General features: G+C 43.2%; 1 protein-coding gene across 1 annotated transcript in view; it reads left to right on the top strand.

Moving 5' to 3' along the window:
- Nucleotides 1-24,611, top strand: part of SPNS2 (SPNS lysolipid transporter 2, sphingosine-1-phosphate) — a 158,440-nt gene that overhangs the window by 5,395 nt on the left and 128,434 nt on the right. The gene's annotated exons all lie outside the window — the stretch shown is intronic.

Below are 24,611 nucleotides of genomic sequence, written 5' to 3'. Positions count from 1 at the left end.
CCCATTTAATCCCAGATTGGAATATCCCTGCAATCAGACTGTGCTCAGTGTTTATAGTATGAGTGAAGAAAGCGTAGAGTGGCAGCTTTAGACCTTTATTTTTCACCTCTTGTTGAGCTAAACTCCACATAGTTTGGCTGTGGAAGGAACTGTGTGCTGGAAAGAATAAGGTGCAAATAGCCACACAGCTCTTTGCTCAGATAGCAGTGTGCATAACTTGTTACCCAACCATACCATAGTGGTCATGAGATACACCTGGCAAACATGGCAGGAATGTGCAACAGGACCACAAGGGGAGTGGTTTGATTGCGTAATGGGTGCGACTGAGTCAAAATTCAGGAAGCACTGTACAATTAAGTGCATGCCAGCAGCAGTGAGACTATATTGCTACTGCAGAAAAGAGCAATAAGAAGCATTCAGCAGCACAAAGACTAGTGATGTGAAGTGGCATTCTGTCCTGCAATGGAAGGGTATTTCTTACACGGGGTGGGCTTTATAAGAACATAAGAATGGCCAAACTGGGTCAGACCAAAGGTCCATCCAGCTTTAGGGTCCCTCACACTTAAAATTCATCACTCCATTTTTGCTTTGAAGAAGTCCTTATGTTGCCAGTCAGTTCAGGCAGAGTAAAGCCACAAACTGGGACAAGACAGTACTGCTCTCTTGTAATAAGTCATTAAAGTATCTTGTCGTCTGACAGTGGCCAATGCCAGGTGCCCCAGAGAGAATGAATAGAACAGGGAATCATCAAGTGATCCATCCCCTGTCACCCATTCCCAGCTTCTGGCATATCCAGCTACATTCTGTTGCACCAGCTTTTGTGTGAATTGGCAGGATTTGGCCTAGAGTGTTTTACACTCAATGTGAAGTCACATTAGGGTTTGTGGAAGCATTTTTCTTCTCTATGAATTGTGTTTTCCAGATACTAACTGTATCTTTGTTATTATAGTCTGTCTCTTTAACTCTCATACATTTTTACAATATGCTCATTGGTCAGTTAGCTTCTTCCCCCCCCCCCCCCCCCCAACGAATTAAAGTATGTGCTTTATTGTAGTTAATGACTAAAGCCTTTTGTAACAAGGCTGTTAGATTCTGGTAAATACTTGATAATCTTGTTCCTATGAATACTTTGATATTATAATCAGGCACACAGAATCTGTGCTTATATTCATCAGTACTGGAAGCCACGTGGGAAAGACTTTTGGGATCAAGAGTGTAGGAACTTTATAACCATACCTTAGGGGAGTACTGAGTTGAACTGGGTTAAACTCCATCAGACAACTTGTGTTTTCTTTATTAGATGTTTATTTCTTATTCCTGCATATAGGTTGCACATCGTAGGTAACTATATTGCTTACCAGGTAGCTTAGCAGTCTGCTGAGTTCAGTAGACATGGTTAAAGTCTGGTGTCTCTCCCCTCTTACGAAAGGTCATAGTTCTTGCTTCAGATCTTTAGAAATGGTTTTGCCATACTGCTGAGCAACTTGTGATTTAAAGATGTTTGTTATCCAGCGTTGGTCTAATGCTTTTACGCAGCATGCTGGGAATCTAGTGAGCCTAAAGCAGTATCTTATGACTCTGTTACAAAGGTACAAATGAGAATGTAGTACTAGTTTAAAAAAAACTCAGACTCATTTGGGAATGTTGCATTATGGATCTGTACTACCTTAACTTTCCAAAGACCGGGTCTGTTCATGATCTATGACTATAAATGATATATCCATGCTATATAAATATCCTGTTTTAAAATATCTTGGCAAATTGTTTTTTCCACTGGGTTTTTAATGTGATGTATACATACATGTAATGATGATCATTGGAAGACATTTTTAAAAACCTCTTAGTCTGAATTGTAATGTTTCATTTGAAAATATCATTATCAGCGATGGAGATATTTGAATATCTACACTAGGACCATTCATGATCTATCTACATCTAATGCAACCGGCTATTTCAGTGAAGTTGCTCTGAGAGGAAGGGGGACACTCATTTCTATGCTTCTGGTTCTTACAGCAGCACAAATTGTTAGGAAAGTGAAAATCTGATGAAGATTGGATGACTAATGGGATATAGAATCTTTTACCTCTTTGGTCACTAGCCCTGGTCTGGGGTGATTTGAAAGTTTCCATTTGATCACTGCATGATGGCGTATGAGCTGGTGCTCTCATTCCACCTCTCAGTGTTCAGCTATTCATGTCACGAAAGCCATCCCACATTTGGCACTGCTGGGAACTCTCATTAATAGTCCTCAGCTGAGAGTCCAAGGATAGAATGAGCCATAAAGTCTAAACTTGCCCACATCCTCTATAGAGGTGTTCCCTCCAAGGCAGCAGAGAGCATGTTGGCAGGGTGATGCTGAAAAGCTCGTGAAAGGAAGATGGTCCAGTGATTCGAACTCTAGTTTGGGCTGTGGGAGATTCAGGCTCAATTCCTGCTCTGCTACAGACATCCTGGGTGACCCTGGGCAAGTCACTTACTCTCTGTGCCTCCGTTCCCCTCTGTAAAATGGGGTACTAGTACAGCACTGCCTCACAGGGTGTAGAGGATAATTACATTAAAGATTGGGAAGCACTCAGATACTATAGTCTTGAGGACCATGGTAATATCTAAGATAAATACATTGTGTGGCTGCTGCTGCATATGTTGTATCTGGTGTGGGGGTTTTGGATTAGCTTTAATCCTCCTCCTTCGGGGCTCTTAATCTGGCAGCTTCTACAATCACTAAATTCACAAAGCAATTTTAAATATAAAAGAAGAAAAAACAGGAAGAGAAGACGACAAATTGGAGTCCAAATCCAGCTGTAAGCTGCAAGAGAGCTAAATTGTGCCTTCTAAAGACCATGTTCACTGGCCTCTGATTGTTGGCGAACAATATTCTTTCCGCAAAAAGAACAGGAGTACTTGTGGCACCTTAGAGACTAACCAATTTATTAGAGCATAAGCTTTCGTGGACTACAGCCCACTTCTTCGGATGCATCCGAAGTACTCCTGTTCTTTTTGCGGATACAGACTAACACGGCTGCTACTCTGAAATATTCTTTCCCACAGTCTTTGTATTTCTATTGGAGGAGGCTAGTGACTAGTGGCTGAACAGAACAGCAGAGGGAAAAGATGAGGGCACGCTACAGGGGGGATAGCTGCAGTAGCAGCTCAGAGCACTTGGCCGACAGAATGAGAGAACCACATGCTGGAACAGTAATCCTTTTAGCCTTGGCATGTGATGATGATTTTTTTTAAGGCTGCATTAAACCAAAACTGCTATAATCCATTTTGCTCTTTGGTCAGGCTTCTGCTAATAATCAGGTAATTAAAAGAACATAGTTAACTACTTACTTTTCTTAGCCTGGCTGTTGTTCTTGTTATCCCTATTATAAGTAAATGGTTACCAATAACTATTTATTATGTGAGCACCGTTTAATGTACTTGGTGATTTGTGCAAAAAGTAAGACTTGGTGAAACCATGGAGACCCTACTCAGATAAAACTCTCACTGAAGTCCACAGGCATTTTGCCTGGGTGAGGTCTGCAGAGTTCAGTCCAATACTGTTTAAAGTTAACTCTCCTCTCGTATCCAGCTGGGCATTCCATGCTCTCCCTGTCTGCCCTTGCTGTAAGTGGGTGAGCTACACCCATAGGGAAAGCGGGCTGATGAGACAGAGTACTTGTGTGTGGATCTGAGAGGAGGATTTTGCTCATCATAATTCAGAATGGGTTTTTAATCCTTCTTTAATTTAATTTCACCATTTGTTCCAGAGCTGCAGAATGAGCTGGGCTATCTCTGTATTCATTGGGGTAACCCCTTGCTTTGGGTTCACCATGGGGAAGGTAGTACGCTAATGTGGACACTTGCACAGGGAACTAGCAGCTGGCCAGGCACTCTTGGTTCATATTTCTTGAGTAAAGCATCTAATTTCAAAACAGCAGTGCTATAACAGGACATCCAGGTCCCAAACATGAAATCTCCCTACAGGTACATAACCCCACTTTTTACATCCCTAAGCCCTGATCTGAGCTGTGTTTGGGTGTTCTGTTTAGGATACTTAAGTTTGAAAAGTTCCATTTTTAGCCCTGCCAGCCTTGATCAGGTAAGTTAGATAACTTGGTCTTACATGGGTTGACCGAGTCCTGTAGTTCTTTAGTCTCCATCAGTTGAACAGGTATTTGTAAGAAATGTCAGGCAAGGGATGCTGTTAGCTAGCTCTGTTTTAAGCTCTCCGGGGCCGGGACTGTATGTAGTGTCCTGTTCAGTTCCTAGCACGTTGCCAGTGCTAAACAAATAATAATTAGCATGGCATTGCAATGCTGTTAACAGCACTAGCTGTGGAAATATTTCTTTCTTAGTACAAGTTTAAAGGAAAAATGTTTGCTTTGTCTTTTCTAATACAACACAAAACCCCTAAAGTTCTTTGATGTATTCCCCCACCCTCCTTTACTTTTAGGCTATTAAAATTCTAATACTGCCACAGCTACACTAATTTTAATGCACTTATAAATATTCTTGATTTTTTTCCTAGCAGCAAAAACTGCTGACTAACATTCAGGATAATCTTATATACGTATGCAGGAACAGACATCCACAGGGTCAGCTCTCAGACGCTACTAGTGGCCCTCAGCTGTAATGTTCAGATTAGAACTGTGTTCCACTGAGAGCTGAACAACAAGTTTCCTAATTCTTCCATCCTTGGTCTTTCTGTCAGATTTCCATGGTTGCGGGATGGGAAAGCGGAAAGAATGTGTTATTGCAACCAGGGCCGGCTCCAGCATTTCTGCCGCCCCAAAAAACAAACAAAAAAGCCGCGATTGGTGGCGGCAATTGGGCGGGGGGCGGGCGGGGGGGAGAGGTGAAGCCGCGATCGGCAGCAGCAGTTCAGCGGCAGGTCCTTCGCTCCTAGAGGGAATGAGGGACCTGCCACCCCCGAATTGCCACAGGTGCCGCCCCTCTCCCTTGGCCGCCCCAAGCACCTGCTTGTTAAGCTGGTGCCTGGAGCCGGCCCTGATTGCAACATCATAAGATTGAAGACAACAAGAGAAATTGTTGCATCTAAATATCGGCCATGAGTCCTGTTTCAGCAAAACACTTAAGCTTGCACTTAACTTTAAGCATGTGAATAGTCCCTTTGACTTCAATGGGACTACCAGGTGCATAAAGTTAAGTGTGTTGCTGAATTGGGGTCATAGTGAATAGTGTAAGAGTCAACAAAAATGTTGTCATACTAAAATCTCATGTTTAGTTTTTCTATTTTGACTGAATTCTTGCTCCGCAAGGTTTTAAAACAAAATAGCCATTTTCACATTGCAAATCTTAACTTCTGAAATGTCTTACATTTTCAATGTGAAATGATTTTTGTCCAAAATAAATTGGCTCCGATTTTCTTCTAACTGGTGTAAATTTAAAATAACATTGAAGGCAACTCCAATATAAAAATCGGTCTAAATGGGAGGAGAATTGGGGCCCACTGTGTTTAGGCTTTGTGTCTATGTTATCATAATACCCTGATTTCCCTGACGCACAAAACACACCCTTTAATTGGATGCTGCTTTTCAGAGGGTATAAACGCTGGCTATATTCTAGTAATGAGAAATGTTTGACAATATCCTTATTTTAAACTCAGAAGTAGAACATATTCAAATCACTTCTTTACTTTGCCTCTCCTTTCACATGCTAAAGGAAATCCTAAATTGCTCATTGCAAGGTGTTTCTTTTGGATACTCTTGCTAGCATGCAGCACATATTGGGCTTTTGCTAATCAACTTTCTGCCATGCTGCTTATGATGCTTAAAGTCAGAAAAATAAAAGTGTTATCGCAAGACACACAATTATTGTGATCCTCTTGTATAAGAGAAGCCAAACTAATATTTGCATCTGTACCTGTATACAAGGTCCATAAATAGTTACGGTCCCACCAGGGAGGAATTTCTAAATCATCAATCAGACCTGTCAGAGTGGTGGATAACAATAATTCCCGGACTGAAGCCAAACTCAGACTGAAGGGTATATGGCATAGTAATAAGGACTGCATGATCTGGGACTAGTAAAATAAAACATTAGGTTATTATCCCCCCCACTTGTGTGGAGTTGTTGGCATTTTGGGTGTGGATACCTGTAATTCATCTACCGTCTCTGTTAATTTAATTTAAATTTTTGTATTTATTCAGGCACCGGATATTCATGAGACATTTGTAACAGTTCCCTAGCACTTAGAGTACTGTAGACTGCCAGCTATGCGGAGTGCTTTGAACTGTACAGCAGAAATGAAAAAGCAATAAAATAAATGAGATTACATCTCTCGCCTATTTCATTATAGCTGTGCCTTAGTAGCACCACTGTAGTTCAGAGTCATGCACCATTTCCATCATAAAACCCGTATTGGAGGCTTTTAATTCACACATTTTGTTCCTCAGCAGGCTGGAACTTGGCATAGGTGAACATCCTCTTGCACAGTGGTTCTCAGATTTTTGAATTGGTGGCCCCTTTCAGATAGCAAGCCTCTGAATGCGACCCGCCCCCCTTATAAATTAAAACCGCTTTTTTATATATTTAACACCATTATAAATGCTGGAGGCAAAGCGGGGTTTGGGGTGGAGGCTAACAGCTTGCAACCTTCCATGTAATAACTTCGTGACCCCCTGAGAGGTCCTGACCCCCAGTTAGCGATTCCTTGCTCTAGCCGTTGGCTCATGGTCTTAGGGACAGTGATCAGTTCTGGGATCTGGAGTACTGTTCTTCAACAAGCTTTGGATCAGGCTCTTGAAGTCAAGAGGAATTTTTTTGTTTAATTCAGTGACTATAAATCAAGCTCTGAGCTCATGGGAACTGGGCGTACTAGCGAGTTGGGGAACCTTCCTTGGCCAAAGAATAAATCGTAATGTCTCTGTCGATATCACATGTGGAGTGAAAGAGTTTTGCATCCAATGCAGGCAAACAGCCATACTTCTGGGTGCTTATTCCCAATGAAAGCCTACCTATGATACAGTGACCTTGCAAGGGCTGCTTAGTCTCTCAGACCCTGACTGAGTAAAGTACTTAAGCACATGCTTAGGTGCTTTGCTAAACAAGGAAGGGTTTACTACTCACATGCTTAAAGTTAAACGTGTAAATGCTTTGCTGAATCAGGCCCTCATTTGGCAACTATTCCTATCTTAATGTTTTTTCTAATCATGATTAAGCTAATTCAATAATTGGCTCTTAAACTGTAGCTGTGAGATATTGTGCTGGTAGCTAGAGATATGGATAACAGCCTGGGGAAAAGGAGAGGCAAGCAGCTTTTATTTTACACTGAATTTCTTTACTTTTTCAAATTTGTCTTTCCAATTTAAAACTGACTCTCCATCATTAATACTTAGCACTTTCAGATAGTGCTTTGCTTTATATCATCAGAGCATGGTGCCAATGTCAACTAATCATTTCTTACATCCCCGTGAGCTGCTATCCCCATTTACTTGCCCGCAGCAAATGAGGAACCAAGATTAGAACCCAGATACTCGGATAATATTCTGATGAGGACCGTATGAGTCCGTCGATTAAAGGTTTCTTGGCCCTCAGGTGCATCCACTAAATCCTGATGTATCTGATTAATTAAACTTCCTTGTTACAGTTGGTAGATCATTATAAAATATTTGTTTTTTCCCATACACAAGTATGAAATTATTCATGTGAAGCTTACAACGTGGTGGACCGAATGTCCTGGAGATTGGGTCTTCTGCTTGGTCCTTGAACGTGCCTGGCATGTGCAATGGAGCGACAAGCTTCTTCATTCCTCCTCCCCTTTGTGTGTGCCACCCCTGAGCTGGAGAGACCATTTACACAAGTGTTAACTCTAGCTGCACCAGTGATAGCAGTGGTGGGTAAAACAGGTGAGTGTAGACAAACCCTAGCAATAAGAAGAATTCGGTCTCCAGTGCTTCAATTTCTGGTCTCTCTGCAGAGCCTGCCAAAAGTACCAAGTAGCATCAGTTGTGATGTGGACATCAGTTCACTAGGGACTGGACTGAGATCATTTAACTGTTAATTTTATTAATCGCCATTTTGGCCAGGAATTCTTATTTACAGGGACACTTGTCAAATGCTCTGTATATTAAAAAACACAACAAAACCAAAACTTTCCATTGTTTGTATGAGCTTCGCTATAACAGTTGTTTCTATACTGCCTTGTTTCATAGCAACACAGTTTTGCCATTTTTTGTGGGAGGACTGTCAAAATGTTTTCCCTGCATTAAGACCCTAGTGAATTTACTTCCTTGTTTGTCATCCTCATTGTGAATGATATTCCCAGTAATACATTTGCAGCTTCCTGTCCTGGAAATAGAATGTGTTGACTTTAGTTCCCTCTGTGAGCTGTCCAGCTTCGAGGCAGCAGACCTAGAAGTTGTGTTGTAATCATGCAGAAAGTGTTTCTATTTTTAAAAATACCTTTGTGAAAGTGTGGTGGTTTTAAAATATATTCTAATTATATCCATTTCTTATAATTATATACTTTAGATATTAATGTATATAATTTAGAATGTATAATTTAGACTTCGATAGGGGGAGTGTCTTGACAATTTTAAAGTAGTTTAAAAAATGTGCCTAACCTACTTAGCAACAACAACTTTCTTCCTTAGTGATATTCCTGGGTTTGATGCTCGATGGTATCATCTTGGGTGGAACTTCTGTATATGTATATTTGGGCAGGTACTTCTGTGTGTGTGTGTGTGTGTGTGTGTGTGTGTGCGCGCATTTTGAGCCTGCAAGTCTTAAGGATTAGATGGCATATGGGCGGGGGGAGAACACTGTGAAATCTCCTTGTTTTGTTTTCGTTTTTTAAAACAAAAGACCAGTTTCCCTTTAAAAGTGGGAGCGTGTCTGGGCAGCTGAAATTGCTGTGCAGCATGTGGTTTGCTGAGCAGAAGGCAAGTCATTTTTTGCCCAGCAAATTATCGTGCCATGTCAGCTGTATTGTGCCCCTTGTAATTTCGCTGTGACTGTTGCTCAGAATCCCTGCTGCTGATAATGAAGCTGCATGTGTATGCTTCACGTTCAGCATGGGTGCTTATTGGGCACTTGCTTTTAAAAAAAAAAAATTCAAATCTGACAGCTGTGTAATTAATCAAAGTAAACAGTGGTCCAAGCCTCAGTGGAAAAGAGTTGAGTTCCCTTAGGAAGTTGGCCCCCTAGAAATTACATATAGATTTCATCATCTGCACCTGCTACTGATCTGGTCTCATATGCCAGCAGCCCCCACTGGTGAGTGTCCTCCCTGTTTCTCTTCTCTCTGCCTCATTTGAGAGACATTGTTTTTTCTTTCAAGTTTCCCACTGGTGTGATGCTTGTTTTGGTCCACAAACATTAACGATATTTTGTCCGATTCCTGGCTGAGGAATCTTGCCAGTGAATGTGCTGAGAGCTGCAGAGGGCAACATTACATGGTTTATATTAGATCTGTAGCTAAAGGAAGGCCCATCCCACTAGGAGTGGAAGAGTCTGATAATTGTGCAAGGGGACCAGGTGGCTCGAGGGACTGGCAGTAGGAGATGAAATACTATAGATTCTTAGTTCAGTCCAGTCTCAGGTTGGTAGCAGCCAGGGCTGCTGCGTTCTATTCTGTATTGGTTCTTGTATCACGCTTATTGATGTAGTATCTGATGATCTTATAGACAGAGACTACCAAACTCATTTCACCTACGCCGTGAATTCGTTACCGAAAGCTGGAACTGCTGCTGCAGTTGGTACTTGTTGGTGAACTTATTGGTCTTGGAGACATACCTTTCAAATGTCCCTCATCGCAAGGGATTTCTTTCATTTTAGTCCCAAAGTTCCTTATGTTCCTTGCAGATTTGGTGTCTTCTCACTTCTGTTGTTGAAAATTATTTACCTTAACCTCAAAACATTGTGAAAATGAGGTTATAAGGACAACAGGACAAATCCCACAGTACTTTAAGTTTCCTGCGTGAATGATTGTTTTGTGCCCCATATTTTGGGTCTTTGTTTCGGTTGGCATTTTCTCATTTGAGCCTTGGCAGGCTGCTCAGAGGAGCCAAAGATTCAATGGGCCAGGGAGGTTGACCTACTCTTCAATCTTGGAGGGCTGTCTCAGCTGGTCAGAGTTGATGCATGCTGACGGAGCAGTGTAGGGGAAGTTTATATTGCTACCGCTCTTGCTGTATTTCTTTGTGGATAAATTAAGAACTTTGTTTTCTTAGCCTGCCAAAATATCACCTTCACCATCACTAAATTAACTTACAGAACACCTTGTTCAGACACTAGAAAAAGATCCAGCCAGGTGTCCAAATCAGCATCAGCAGAGGATTTGTGCGGCAGCTGGCGCTTGAGGGACCCAATGCGTATATAACCACTTTGAGTGATAGAACTGGCACATGAGAGCCCCCACCTCACCTCCGCACGAGGGCATTTTGCACATCTGCTGGGGAAGCCCAGTATTTCCCAACATTACATTCAGCAAATGAGCCTCTGATCTCGATCGTCCAGGTTTCAGTTTCTGTGATGCTCACGTGAACTGTCCCATTGATTACTGGCACTAACAAGCATAGTTGCAAGGAAGCTTTAGTGTGGACATAAGTAGTTTCTTTAGTGCAGTCCATCAGACCTTCGTTGAGAGGAAGACAGGGGTTCTAGCTCTTGTCATGTCCCTTCCTGTCCTCCACTGGGGAAAAGCCTTAAGAAGGCAAGAGAGTGTCTGCAAATTCCACAGCCGCCATCCCTCTCCTAGCTGGAGTGTTGACAAAGGCCATATAAGGTTACTTGATCACGCAGTTTTCTCCTTGCAGCATGACTCCGGACTTTGGCTGTCACTATTTTAAATTGCACACATGGGGATAATTTCACACAGCCCAAATAACGAGATCAAATTATGGGGAATGTTGGTTCAGAATAGTTGTTCTCCGCCCAATTTCACGGAATCTTTAACAATGCAACAACAAACAAACAAAAACAAACAGAATCCCTTTATAAAAAAAAAAAAAAAAAAGTCTTAAAAATAGAGATCGGGTTAAAAGGAGACCGTGTCTAATTCTGTTATCATTGTGGTCCTAATTTGATTCTCCTGGTGACTTGAATTCCTCACAGATTGCTGGTTTGTCTGCAGATCTGTAATTCCCACACACTGTAATTTTGCCCTTGGAAATGTTGGCCATGGGTAGCTGCCTCTTTCTGAGTTGGAACTTTGCTCACTTTCAACTCTCAGCACGCATTTTCACAGCTAGTTTCAAAGCTGAGATTCTCGCCTCTCTGAAGGGACCATAAAGCCCTCAGAGACAGCGCACTAGATGGCCCTGTGGTCTGACCCTATCCCCCCCCTTGCTGAGGACTGTGTTCTGATGTATGTTTTTAGCAAAAAAAGAATGAAAAAGGAGGTTGGCCGGCTGGCAGGTTGGTTTTTCACAGGAAGAATGCGATGTCTCCTCATAGAATTTCAAACTCCATTGCAAGTGAACACAAGGGCTGGCAGGGTTAGATAGCCTGGGGCTAGGCTGAGTGGTTTTATAACACTGAGGCACACACTTCTATCAGTGTGAGCCTGCATTGGTGCCTAACTGACCGTGGCCAGATTCTGTTGCACATGAGTTAGCCTGTTGGACTCCATGAGCCAGAGGCACCTTGTGATTGTGGTTCCTTTTTCTCTCTAAGGCCTTGTCTAGCTGAGGAAAATAGGTCTGTTTTCTAATCTAGACATAGCTGAAGGCTTTGTTCACAGTGTGACTGTGGACAGGTGAGAGGGGGATGTGCCTGTAGTGGGGAACGAGCTGAAGCAAAATGTCCTGGAGTAAAAGAGAGAAGCTGAGGAGACCGTGCCTTGAGGTGTAGGGGTTCCTCTGAATAGAGGCCCTTTCAGAGAATGACCAGAGTAGTAAAACGGAAAACATGAGATGACGACTAAAGGGCGTTCTCCTTTCTCATTCCCAGAACAGGGGGAGTGTGTGTACATTGTAGGCAGCCTTCCTTGTGTCTATCAAATAGAAAATAGGCCAGCTCTGTGCATGTGTATATGGAGAATAGGACTGAAAAGATCTCTGTAATAGAGCTGCCCATGGCTTCTGTCTCAAGGTGCTTTCCTGACCATCCATTACACAGGCTGCTGTCACAAAACCCACAGTCCAGTGTTTCTGTAGCATTTGTGGGGTCTGAAGGGGAGAGAAATGTCCTAGGAGCAAGATGGGAGGGTTCAGATTATAGGCCCTACCAGCCAGAGCTAGGGAGGTCCCTGTGGCATTGGTGGGGTGTGGCGGGAGGGGGGAATCGTAAGAGCTATGTTGCTGGGTGGTAGAGTGCTGTGCACGTGGCAGGGACTTGGAGTTCTCGCTGACTGCAAAGAGGAAAACCGTATTGTGTCCAGTGTTCCCACAAAAGGGAATGCCAAAGAAACAGGCTTTTCTACTCTAGGGGATTCCAAAGTGTGATGTCCAAGAAGCTATTCCAGAGAAGAACTGAGATTTCTCATATTGGCAGTAAAACAAGCAGGGAAAACAAATGCTCTCCCACCTGGACTTTATTTAGAATAGGCCCCCATTCTCTGGACTTCTGGGGAGCTGGCAGCATTGATCCAGGCTGTGGGTACTTAGGGTTAGGTTGTGCACTGCTTTTTTTTACTCCCAGCAGCCAGTGCTGAGGCCATTGGCTTCTTTGGAACTTTTTTATTAAATCTCTCTCTGCAGATTAACCGTGTCTGTGTCGTACCTGGGGAATAACTATATCTGAGCCGCACCTTGGGCTTCAGATAGTATCATATCCCATACCTAGGTAATGTTTTTAACTGTTATGCCAGTAATCAACTAAATAAACTTGTGTTCTTGCTTGGAGGACTCAGACGGGGATGGGCCAAAACCAGAAGGTGGATCTGACACCTCTGAACTTTCTCACTTGAGATGAAGTGGAAACTTTATCCAAAGAACTCCTTGTTTTGGTTTTAAAATACCAAAATTCTGCTTTGCAAAACTGAAACCTCACTTTGTTTATGGGTCAGGTTTGAGTCTGCGGAGTATCCCTTTGCTGTGATCCACCAAATTTCCCCTGTGCCTCAATTTATTCATGTTCCCTTTTTTGGCCACATCTACACTGTATAAACAATCAAGGCATTAGCCATCACAGCGAATCAATAGTTTAGAAGTGGTGGGCCAGATAAATATATTACAGGTGATGAGATATATATGTGGTGATTATTATTTCTGCCAACTACAGAGCTTTTAACAGAAACAACCCATTTATTTGTTCAGAAACAGCCCTGAGCACTGATTAAAGCCTAGATAAAGTGCTTGGCAAATCTGAAGTTGCTTATTGAAGCTGTTTACACACTGTTCTAAAAGGCTCAATCCTGCATCTGCTGCTAGCGAGCTCTGGGCTCTTCAGCAGTTGTGCGCTTTGCACGTGATGGCTCAGATGGTAGCTGTGGGAAGGATCCATAGAGGTGATGGAGTTTGAACAAGCCACACAGTATTTGGATGTGTTCCACCCAAACCTCCGGAGACTTAGCTGAATTTCTTTGGTCTACAAATTGTCTGGAAGTATTGTGAGGACACCCTTTCTTGTGAGAGATTTCCAGTGCATCAGCTGGGTTCCAAACACAAAAAAGAGCCTTTTTCGTGCTAATGCAATATTTCCACTCCTAACCAGAATTTGGAAGTGCAGGGATGGGTGAAAATGAGAAGCACGTGGGACAAAATTAACGACATTATTTAGATCATCAAAAGTTTGGAATTTATTGTGAGTTCCAGGTGGAGGTCTGTCTTGATTCTCATCTTTATATAGATTGATTTCCTTTTCCTGCTTACGACTAGGGCTGTCAGAACAAATTCACCTTCCTGCAACATTTGGAAACAGAATGGCTGTGCTGTGGTGAACCCTGGATGTGACACACATTTTCATACTGAAAAAGAAAATGTGTGTAGCAGACACTGATTGCCACAAGGAGGGTGACGATTACTATTTATTAATTGCATTAAGGTAATTCCTGGGAATCCAGTCAAGGGTCAGGGCCCTGTTGTGCTAGGTGCTGTACTAACCAATAGTAAAAGAAGAATTTACTTTCAGATGCTTCAATTCTTGACCGGGGCACTGGTCATCCATGTTATTGTTTCTCAATCTAATATATCGATTGAGTTCTCGCTCCTTAAGATGTTTGAATAGTTTTTCCTTCTTGCCCTGGGCAGCACTGAGCAATGGGCAACTTCATTTCAGGACAGGTACAAACTGACCACTGCTGCCCTACCCTTCTGCTCTAATAGAGCTCTTCATTGTTTAATATGCGGAGCGAGGAAGGCTATGGTTAAGCAGCGTGCAATATGCGTACTCTAGCAGCAGTAGCCTCTGCTACGCTGCATTGCTGAAAAGCATCGGATGCAGCAACTAGGCAAAAGGATTGTTTCTTTAGTCAAACAAAGGGACAGTGGTTAAATGGACTCAACCATTTAGTTTGTTGATACTCTACAGGTGTTTGTTTCCAGTTCACTCACCGCTGCATTAGCAGAGAGTTGCTATTATTGTTTAGGCTGGAGTTTTGTTTTTGGATTACAAGTTTTGGAAGGTGAAATATAGCAATATTTTCATAAAACTTTAATTAAGAAGATCCTGATGGCTTGGAAAGAAAAAGTGAATTGGCCAAATTCTGCTGTGGTTTAGCTTAGTGTGAATCCACTAGAGTTACACTGGATTTCTACCCTGCAAGTGAGATCAGAATTTGGCCTGTTATATTCCTTTTTTATTTTAAATAGGCAAAGCAGGTCAGGAATGAAGGTAGGGCTTAAGCTAGGCTTCAGATACTCTCAGAGCAATGTTGTTGTTTATAGAGCCCTAGACAGCATTGAGGTTGGAGCCCCATGTCACTAGGTTCGTATTCTGAAACTCCCCGCATTCATTACAGACAATGGTGGGGGGAAAAGTCGCTGGAGAGTCCAGTGATATTTTGACTTATTGGCTACATGTCTCATCTGGACAGTCAAGCTAGGGTTTGAGCACAGGATTGGGAGGCAGGAGCTGCCTGTGTCCTATGACTGACTTTACTGTGGACTAGCTCTCTGCCCTGGGACTAGTCACTTTAGCCTCTCTGGCTATGTCTGCACTGCAGTGTAAGACCAGGGTTAGAATTCAGACTCAAGCCTAACCCCCTTACGTCTACACACAAATCGCACTGACCCACAGTCCCAGGATCCTATGGGGGTGGAGGGTCCGAGTCTTGAGTCAAGGCATGGACCCAAGGTTCAAGCCCTATTGCTTTGCAGTGTAGACGCAGTCCCGCTGGACTCGTGCACTGGGAGTCCACCAAAAGTATCCCATAGTACCATGAGCCGACTTTCTTTGTCCTGTGTACAGTCAAGTTTGGGGGACAGTCAAGTTTTCCGAAAGGGCTAGTGTGGCCACATTTTAGGAGGGTGTTAGAATATATGAGTGGTTGGACCTCAGGTTCACATAATGCAATGTAGATGCTGGAGCCCTGGGTTCAACAATTCCTCATCTGGGGTTGCAAATCAGAGTAGATGCTCAAGCCCTAGGTTAACAAACCCAGGGTCTGCTCACCCTGTGCTGACACTGCAGTGTAGACAAGACCCTCTGAGTCTATTTCTCCATCTGTTGTTCAATGCAGATGATGCCTAGCACTTATATAGCACATTGCAAATATCAAATAATTAAGGCTCACAATATTCCTCTGAGGTAGCCGGATATTTATTTTAATTATTCCCTGTCTGCTGCTGGAAACGTGTGATATTTGAAGGACAACTAGCAGCAAAGATGGGATGTAGATTGTAAAGAATCGATTGCATGGTGGTTGAAATGGCTTTCAAGGAGGAAGACACCCTTCTATCAACCTACCGTGGTGGTTTCCACTGCCTCAAAAATATTGCCATTCCCATGGCTTGCTCCCATTTGGGGAGGTATTCCCGGTGTGCTTGTGCACCAAGCACATGCAAATGAATGTAGTCTCAATTTGTGAATGAGTTCATTTGCAAGTTTAATTTCTCATCACGCCTCATATCCACAGCTGATGTCACTGTCGATTAAAACATGAAGCTTCCCGAGCATTATGCCTGCAAGGTTTTGTTTTGTTTTGTTTTGTTTTAAAAGGCATTTTTCTGAAAAACAAGCGGATGGATGGCACAGGAGTGCCAGCACTTGAATTACATCCTCTGTCAGAAAGTATCAGTCAGCGTCAAGGAACTGGAGGGAGAAATCACAAGAAACTGATGCAGCTTAGAGCATGTAAAAGGCAGAGAGCCTTCTTGTGCATATGTGTAACTAGAAGGAATAACGGAGACCCCAGCAGTTGGGTTTCTCTCTGCTGAAATAAAATCTGTATTGTTGTTCATGATGATTCACTGTAATCCCAGGGATTACTACAGTGCATGTGCCTTTAGCACTGTTTTGGTAGTGGAGAAGCAATCACGAGACCTGATTTCTTTGGGTACATCTACACTGCAGCTGGGAGTGTGCTTCCTAGTGTGAGTAGACAGATGTGCAAGCTCTGCTCGAGCTAGTGTGCTAAAAATAGCAGTGTAGCTGGGGGAATCACGGGCAGCAGCTTGGGCTCACTGCCTGAATCCCCTGGGTACACACCTGGGTAACTAGCCTAAGCAGACACCTATGCTATCCCCAGCTGCACTTCTATTTTTAGCATACTAGCTCAATCCGAGTTTGTGCATGTCTGTCTCCTCGCGCTGAGAAGCACACTCCCAGCTGCAGAGTGGATGTATTCTTTGTGCTTTACCCCGGTACGGTTCAGGTGATGTCAGTGGAGTTATGATTTGTATTGGTTTCAGTGAGAAAAGAATCAGACCTAGGGAAAGTTGCAATATTGAGACCACTGACTACAATGCCGACCGATATTATCTCATTGTTTCCTTGTGCTCCCATGGTCAGTCCATCTTTCTGTCTACCCATTCTCTGTTGTCTTATATTTAGATTGTAAGATCTTTGGAGCAGTGATAGTTGTCTTGTTCTCGGTTTGTACAGCACCTAGCACCATAAAGACAGGGGCTTCTAGGTGCTACCTCCATGCAAATAATAATAATATTGCCAACCCCAGGTAGTCAGACGTCCTGGGTCAGGCCTGCAGTGAATCATGAGATGTACAAGAAAATGGGGGTTTTATTATATGCCTTCTGGGTTTGGGGTATTTCGGGGACATGTTTTCAACCTTTTCTCCACAACCATGAGGGCTAGAAACCTAGGGTTTGTTTTTTTAATGGAAGCTGAGATTCTCCCATAATCACTTAACATCAGGAACTGGGGCTTTAAGAAAACACCAGCTATCAGGAGACCGTCAATAAAATCACAAGAGCTGAGAGCACTGGTATTTTTTCTTTAAAAAGTTGCAGGTTCAGGCAGCTTCTACATCCTGGTCAGGGCTGAAGCTGAAGCCAGACAAGTGTCTGTTTGTGGTGCCAGAGAGAGCTATACCAGTGCCCTAATGCAGAACCTAGACCAATCAGTGCCTCCTGTTTCCACAGTTGAAATAGAGGGGGGCACCTCATGGCCACATCTCCCCTTTGGCTTCTCAAGAGCTAGCTTGTGCAGATCATAAGATCATCCCAGAGATGCCTGTTCAGTTTTCCTAATGTCTAGTAAAGAAATTAAATGTTCAGAACAAGCCTACATGAATGTAACCTTAAAGGGCCAGCTGTAAATTGGCCAAAGAAAAACAATTCAGAGCTCCAGCAGCCAATCGTCCTTAACTTTCCCCTTTCTTGCTAAAATAGCATTGTTTCATGTAGAAGTCCCTCTGCTGATCACCTCAGCCCCCAGAAAATGTTCAGAGGTCTTACTACAGCTGCACACGCCACTGGAGGAGAGGAAATATTGCCGGTAGTAATTTTCTTTACAATGGAAATGAATGGAGCACAAAATATAGATTCAGAACTAACAAGCAAATATGATGAGGAGTAGGAAAATGCCACTTGTTTTTGTGTTGTTAAGCAATTTCTTCTTTGTTCTTTGCCCTCCACTCTTCTGTTGTATGCTTAGCTTAATGGAGATGTGTTATGCCTTTGACACACACAGCAGGATCCTCAGGTCTGTCACTGCTTTAAGCAATGCCTGCAACTCTAGCTCTGGCATAAACCTCAGATGACTTGCTTGAAGTGCTCCCCAATACCACAGTAAAAGTCAGTGTTGAGAGGAAAAAAAAAAAAAAAAAAACCACAACCTGGAAAAGTCATGCAAAAACAGAGGGAAAGTTTAGTGCCACCTATTTTTGATAACTCTCCATTTCTAGTACCGCATAGGTAGCGCCCTACCAAATTCACAGCTATGAAAAACACATCACAGACTATGAAATCTGGTCTTCCCCCTCCCCCCGCAATGAAGTCTGGTCTGTTGTGTGCTTTTACCCTGTACTATACAGATTTCATGTGGAAGACCAGCGTTTCTCAAATTGGGAGTCCTGACCCAAAAGGGAATTTCAGGGGGGATTGCACGGTTATTTTAAGGGGGTCACAGTATTGCCACCTTTACTTCTGCGCTGTCTTCAGAGCTGGGCGGCTGGAGAGTGGCAGCTGTTGGCTGGGCACCCAGCTCTGAAGGCAGCACCCCGCCAATAAGGGTGGCAATACCATACCTTGCCACCCTTACTTCTGCGTTGCTGCCTTGAGAGCTGGGTGGCTGGAGAGTGGCGGCTGCTGACAGAGATCCCAACTCTGCAGGCAGCAGTGCAGAAGTAAGGGTGGCAATACCATACCATACCATCTGTACTTGAGCGCTGCTGCTGGCAGGAGCTCTGCCTTCAGAGCGGCTACCACTCTCCAGATGCCCAGTTCTCAAAGCAGCGCCGCCGCCAGCAGCAGCGCAGAAGTAAGGGTAGCAATACCGCAACATGCCCTACAATAACCTTGCGACTCCCCTCATACTGCCTTTTTGGGTCAGGACCCCTACAATTACAACACTTTTAAAATTTCTATGACTGTGAAATTGACCTAAATGGACTGTGAATTTGGTAGGGCCCTACTCATAGGCATCCTTGTCATCTCTGAAGATATGACAGTCATACTGCTTCACCCAAGAGAACAAGATATGGCAGTTCCATGTAGTCCCTCCCACAAAGAAATAAATTAATGGCCTGCCTTGGACTCCAGATTGTCAAACATCATTGCAAGAAATTTCTCTTGGCCTCATTTTCACCTTCCGCTCCTTTTCCTGCACCATTTCACCTCCGCCCACTCCTGTTGGTCTTATCTGTACTAGACCATTGATAGCAGTGCAGCTAACGAAATAACAAAAATTAAAGTGGCCAGTGAGAGAGAGTCTGAATAATGTACGTGTGTATTTATATTTATATATAGGTAATTACAGTAAAGTGCTGATTTCTGTTCAGAGAGGGGATTGCCCACTGTGCCTGGTTTTGGATTCACAATGTGTACAGCAGTTGTGATTTCCCAAAAGTCAAAGCTCCACCTTAAAATGTGAGCAATAAGGAACGCAAAAGCAAAAACAGTAAATGGAAGCACAAATTAATCTGGAAGCAATTGGGGAGGAAGGGTAAAGAGGCTTGTTTGAAATTGCTATTTAAAAACACCTGTAATACTTGACGACAAAATGATTTGAGGGAACAGTTTTTTCTGACCTCTACTTACTTTTTCCTTTGGCATACACACTATCCCTTATCACACCTTGTATATGGCTGTATTTGCTGGGACTCTATTTTAGAATGTGGGGTCTCTGCATGTTTGAACGTATTTTGGCTGAGATCCTGTCTAGTAGTATTTGATATCTTTGCTATGTCTATTATTGCACATCCGTATCCAACTCTGGCAGAAGGACAGACTCTCTGCTCTGACAAACCCATTTCCATCTCTGATGTATGAATATTCAGACACAATTCTACTAGTTTACTAGGCATGTTTCTGTGTTCTACGGGAAAGGTAACTCTCCCTAGATTTGCAATATGGCTAAGATTTGACCTGACATTTCATTGTTATGGTGCATTAAAATATTGCTAAACTGATTCTTGGATTGAGAACTCCGCTATTCCTATTCCATGGTCAGGTGTTCAGCCATAAGGGCAGAAGACAAATTAGATAACAATGCTTCAGAGTCTGAACAATCTTCTTGAGACTCACTGAGTGCACTCTAAGAATGCATGACCTATTATAGTATGTGCCAGAGGTAGCATTGTCTTTTTAGTACCATATTTGCATTTCAGGTCTGCCATATGCACTAACATAGGAGCTTTTGCTTTTTGGTAGCTTCTAGGTTTTGCAGCTTTTTTTATGTCCCCAGAAGTTAAGAGGTCTTTCTTGGCTAGGTCCCCAGGGAGTTGGTGTTAATTCCACAGGGGAAGTGCCCGGGAGAACTCCAAGGTGATCTTTTGCTATGGGTTTTTGCTTTTTATTAATTACAGGTTGTTGTAATGAACATATGGCTAACACAGGGCATGGGGGTGGGGAGCAGAGCATTTCTCCGTCTTTCCAAGAACATACAACACTGGTGAAGTGACATTATTTGTGGGTTCACCTCACTCCTCCTCTGTTTACATCCTCCTTTCCAAGTGCAGGAAACTGAAACTGCATGCTTAGTGCCAGACCCATCAGAGTCTGATGAATACACTGACATGGCTGTTGGCTTTAATGGCTCATAGTAGTGCTATGAAGTGGCCTTATCTACAGCGTCTTCTTCCTGCTTGAAAGCCATTTCTTGCTGCTTTTTCTTCTTCTTCCTATCGCCAAAAATAGGAGTAGGAAATTGCTCAATATTTTATGGGTGGAGATTTCAGGCAGGTCTTTGAGATGTCCAAAACTGCTTGTTTAACCACCTGGGTTTAATCATATCTAAGTATTTAGACTGAGGTTTCCAAAGCTGCCAAAGGGATTTGGACATACAATTCCCATTAAAGTTAATGCCATATTAGTGGATTGGATGCCAAATTCCCTGTCTGATTTTGAAAATCTCCACCTTAAAATGCAGTTGCTATCTAAAGATGGCATCATCACATTCATTTAATAATACACTCTTCACAGAGACTCTTATCAGTTACATCATCTTTCTTTAGTGAATAGATTACTTTCCTCCTGCTTGATGGTGCCTGTTGATGTCTGGATGGAGTTTCAGCAGTTGGCTTTCACCGTAAAGCCCTAATGTCCTGCAGTTTGCGTACTTGAGAGACCACCTCTTCATGGTACCGGCATAGCTGCAGTCAGGAGAATGCTTTCGCTGGAGTTCCCTTGGTTAGGGGAAAAGGCTGATGTCAGGGTATTTTCCATATTCATAGATTCCAAGGCAAGAAGGGACCATTATGGTCATCTAGTCTGACCCCCTATAGAACACAGATTGTAGGACTTCCCCAAAATAACTCCTAGAGAAGCTCCGTTAGACAAACATCCCATCTTGATTTTAAAATAGTCAGAGATGGAGAAAAATAGAGATGGTAAGTTGTTCTAATGGTTAAATACTCTCAGCGTTAAAAAGTTACACCTTATTTCCAATCAGAATTTGTTGAGGGTCAACTTCCAGCCATTGGATCGTGTTATATCTTTCTCTGCTAGATTGAAGAGCCCATTATTTGTTCCTCATGCAATGTTAATCAAGTCACCCCTTAACCTTCTCTTTGTTAAACTAAATAGAGTGAGCTCCTGGAGCCTATCACTTTAGGGCATGTTTTCCAATCCTTTAATGATTCTTGTGGCTCTTCTCTGAATCCTCTCAAATTTATCAGCTTCCTTCTTGAACTGTGGACATCAGACCTAGACACAATATTCCAGTAGTGGTCCCCTGTATGGGGCCCACAACTTAAATTCACTTTCCCTGCCCCCACCAGATCCAAATTTTGCTGACTGCTAGAGCAGTGTGTAGAGCCCCTCTGTTATCCTGGGTATCAGGGGAGGGCACTGAGCGAATGGGGAGACTTGTTTGTGCCTTTCTTCATTCAAACTCTTCTGTGCATTATGCTGTGATGTTTCCATGCACATACAGTGTACCCAGCTAGGAGCTCTATTATATCCTTTTGAATTTCTAAATTGTCATAAATGACTAGCAGGATTGAAATGAGTTCTAAGTGCAGATCCTTTAATGTGTGAGCTAGAAAAGGCATGGATTGACTGTCAGATTTCAGGCTGAGTTAGAAAAATCATTTTCATTCGTTTAAACTGTAGACATTTTGTTACAGATTCACTCAGAGACCACACACATGCACCCCACCGTGCCTGTGCCTCTCTGCCTAGGAGATCCACGCTCTTAAATTCTGTACAGTGTTGATGACTAAGCAACTGGAGCGCCTTCTTCATTATGAAACCTGGCCACACTTAGATGCCTAAAGTTAGACACCTAAAATCTATACTTAGTCACCCAAACAACTAGTCAGAGTTGCATCTGCCATTGCAATGAATACAGACATTTTATAGGATTTGGCCCTTAGCCACTTTTCATAGCAAAAGAAAAATCCTCTATCTGGCAAACCTAAGTGCATTTCCTTCTGAAATGTGTGGTGAATATATCCCTCTGTCTCCTCTTGCTCTGATAATTATCCTAAATTAAAGAACAACAGGCTCTGTTGACAGCACTTTCAAAAAATGTGTCCGGTCTGACCCCTGAGAAAGAGAGACGTTAATACTGTCCCATTTTTAAAAAATGAAAAAAACTTTCTTTGCAAGGTGAGTGAAAGGTTTCTGCATGTTCTGGGGGAGAGAGAGGGTACAATTATCTCTTTGGCAGATTCTCCTGTCCATGTGTTCTTTAAAGATGTCATTATTGAACAGTCTAAGGGACAGCTTATAGTAGTCAGCACTGTCCCGGTAATGTTAGGCGATGAGTTTAGAGCTGGAATGGTGTTGGTTTCCAGAAGAGATGGAATTGAAGGAGGCAGTGTCACCTAGCAGTTAGAATGGAGGGCTAGGAGCTAGGATAGCTGTGTAGTTTCCTCAGCTTTGCTACTGATTCCTATACAGTTGCCTTGGGCAAGTCACTCAGTCTCACTGAGACTCAGTCTTCTCCTTTGTAAAGTGTGGATGATGGTACCTGTCTCACGGGGGTGTTCGGAGGCTGGATACAAGGTGCTTGGAAACCATTTGCTGAAAGGAGCGAGAGAAAGATGGAGTACGATTATTTTTACCCTCCTTTTTAAATTCCCCCCCCCCAACCACAGAGGGCCCCATTGCAGAATCCTTCCTCATGCTGGTCAGCCACTTACTGTTAGGGGAAGCAGTGTGACCTAGTGCATGGAGCACTGGACTAGTACTCAGGAGAACTGGGTTCTATTCCTGGCTCTGCCGCTGGCCTGCTGGGTGACCTTGGGCAAACCAGTTCCCCTCTCTGTGTCTCAGTTTCCCCATCCGTATAATGGGGGATAATGACCCTGATCTCCTTTGTAAAGCACATTGATATCTATAGATGAAGTGTTATAACTCATGAAGTTTCAGTGTTGTTAAAGGGACTACTCACTGAAGGGCTCACCAAAGCTATCGGATCCTGACTGCTCACTATGGTGAATTTTTTCACAAGAGATTTCTCCTCCCCTTAGATCCCAGGCTTTCGTTTGTTCAGAGCACCAGTGAACAGAGGCATTTTGGCTTTGCCCTGTCACAGATGCCCAGAATGCCACTTACTCTGAGGTCAGGTTTGCTGCCTGCTCTGTGATTTGCTTTGAGCAGAGAGGGCCCTTTATGTTTCCTTGGCAGAGCCTCAGCATGATTTATCACCTTCCAGCAGTCCCAAAAAAGTCGCAAGATTGAAAATGGTTCAGACGGGCCAGAGAGAGTTATGGAAGTACAGAAATAAAGACTGCCTTAACCTGAGAGAGAGGCTCTTTTAATAACAAGCAAATAGACTCCCTTACTTTGTTTTATTTGGGATGCATGTGTCTCATCATTATTCTTTCCCCTCCTCTAGCACCTTTCATCTGAGGATCACTAAGCAGTTCCCAGGCATTTATTAACCAAGCTGCACAACACCTGGGAAACAAATTACTATTATCCTCTACTAGCTGAGACTTCACATTGTTGAGTGGTTAAATGACTTGCCCACAATCACACAGTGATTTAATGGCAGGCTGGGAATGGAGCAGAGTAGTCCTGACTCTAGTACACTACTTCAGTCACTACACTATATGAAAGCTACTGATCTCTGTGTGTACACGTCAGGGCCGGCTCCAGGCACCAGCTTAGCAAGCAGGTGCTTGGGGCGGCCAATTCAAAGGGGTGGCACTCCGGTATCGGGGCGGCAAGTCCGGGTCTTCGGCGGAAATTCAGCGGCGGGTCCCTCATTCCCTCTCTTCCTCTTTGAGCTGCCGCTGAAGAGAAAGAGAGGAAGGACCCGACGCCGAACTGCCGCAGAAGAAGTGGTACGGTTGAGCTGCCGCCGAAGAGCCACCGCTCGTCCTTTTTTTGCCGCTTGGGGTGGCAGAAAAGCTGGAGCTGGCCCTGGTACACGCACATAAATACATGCACACAGAAGATAGTATATTGGCAATAGAGCTATAATAGGACAGATTTAAAAAAACCCTTTAATAGAACACGTTTTAAAATATATAAATGTGTGTGCACGTATATATGTGCTATGGCAACTCCACTGCTTTTTTCCCCTCCCTCTAGTACCTAACAATGCCATACGTGACTCATGGAGTCAGTCACAAGCTTTCTGGACCTCATGCAGCTCTTCCTCTCGAATGCATATGTGCTTTATTAATTAACTGTACAAAAGCCACTTGC

Source organism: Malaclemys terrapin, chromosome 18, assembly GCF_027887155.1.
Source record: "Malaclemys terrapin pileata isolate rMalTer1 chromosome 18, rMalTer1.hap1, whole genome shotgun sequence".
Lineage (NCBI taxonomy): Eukaryota > Metazoa > Chordata > Testudines > Emydidae > Malaclemys > Malaclemys terrapin.
This window is presented reverse-complemented; position numbering and strand designations above follow the sequence as displayed.